Below are 1,181 nucleotides of genomic sequence, written 5' to 3'. Positions count from 1 at the left end.
CCCACTCAGTTCTGGAGTGTGGGGCCAGTGTACATGAGTGTCAATGGGATGGGCCATATCCTCTTCCCAAAGGTGAGGGGTATGGCTGCCATGGCCAAGGGACAGGAGAACAGAGTCAACCAGGCCAAAGAGGTGATGTCACCTCTCAGATGGGCTAGGATAATTGGGCAGTCAAAGATGTATGATTTAAGGAGATGTGTATAGGTCCAAATTAACAAGAGGTGGACTGTGGTAGTTAAGGTTATGTGTCATCTTGGCTGGGCTATATTTTGAGTGGTTTAGCAGCTATGATGTAGTTATTCTGCATGATGCAATTGGATGTGATGAAATCACCTTCATAGTGGAACCTGCTGTGAGTAGTTAATCAGCTGAAAGGATGTTGTCTTTGGGTGTGGCCTGTTTCCAGTATATATATGGGAAGGATCCTGTATTTGGCTTAACATCATCTCCAATTCCTGGAACTGATCCTATGGCCTGTAGTGTTGTCTACTGATCTTAGGATTGTTGACTTTGTAGCCTGTGAGCAAGAAGTTCTTCACAGAATTTATCCCTCTGGTTTGGGCCACAGAAGGTCAAGTGCAGGATAAGTACCATTTGTACAAAGGAATGAGCAAAGTGCCCAAGACACAGAGCCAACAATAATGCATAGCACTCTCTAGGTTTTATGATAGTTGAATAATGTAAAAGCTGACATATGGTGATGTAGTTGTCAACGGCCATAAAAACAAGAAGGACCATCTCCCCTACTCCAAGGTAGTGCAAAATAAAGAGCTGAGTGATGTAGCCTCTGTAGGAGATCACCTTCTCAGAGGAAAATTTGTGCCAACACCCTGGGAGCAACAATGTAAGAATAAGATCTATTCCGGAGGGCCAGGTTGCACAGGAAGAAGTAGATGGGTGAGGGGAGATCAGGGTCTGATATTATGGTGAGGATGCTAAAGAAAATCTCAGGGCTGATGAGGTAGAAAAGTAAGACTAGCACTAACATTAGGAGCTGAATATCTTGAGAGTGGGTAATACCAAAAAGGACAAATTCTGTCATCACTGTGCTGTTTCTCAACTTCATCTCCTTGGCCTGCAGTACATCAAGAAGCAGAGAGCTTACTAAATTCCTTCTAATTCATCTACATTGTAGTTCTTCAGCTAAAAACATTTGACATCTATCACTTCACCTAAAAACA

At 43.1% G+C, this 1,181-nt stretch overlaps 1 pseudogene; it reads right to left on the bottom strand.

Moving 5' to 3' along the window:
* Window positions 1-495: 495 nt before the first annotated feature.
* Window positions 496-1,066, bottom strand: LOC103213527 (annotated as a pseudogene).
* Window positions 1,067-1,181: the final 115 nt, after the last annotated feature.

The sequence above is a fragment of the Orycteropus afer genome, unplaced genomic scaffold (genome assembly GCF_000298275.1).
Source record: "Orycteropus afer afer isolate SDZICR_OR568_19922 unplaced genomic scaffold, OryAfe1.0 scaffold05047, whole genome shotgun sequence".
Taxonomy (NCBI): domain Eukaryota; kingdom Metazoa; phylum Chordata; class Mammalia; order Tubulidentata; family Orycteropodidae; genus Orycteropus; species Orycteropus afer.
The sequence above is the reverse complement of the archived record's forward strand: the minus strand, read 5'-3'. Positions and strand labels throughout refer to the sequence as shown.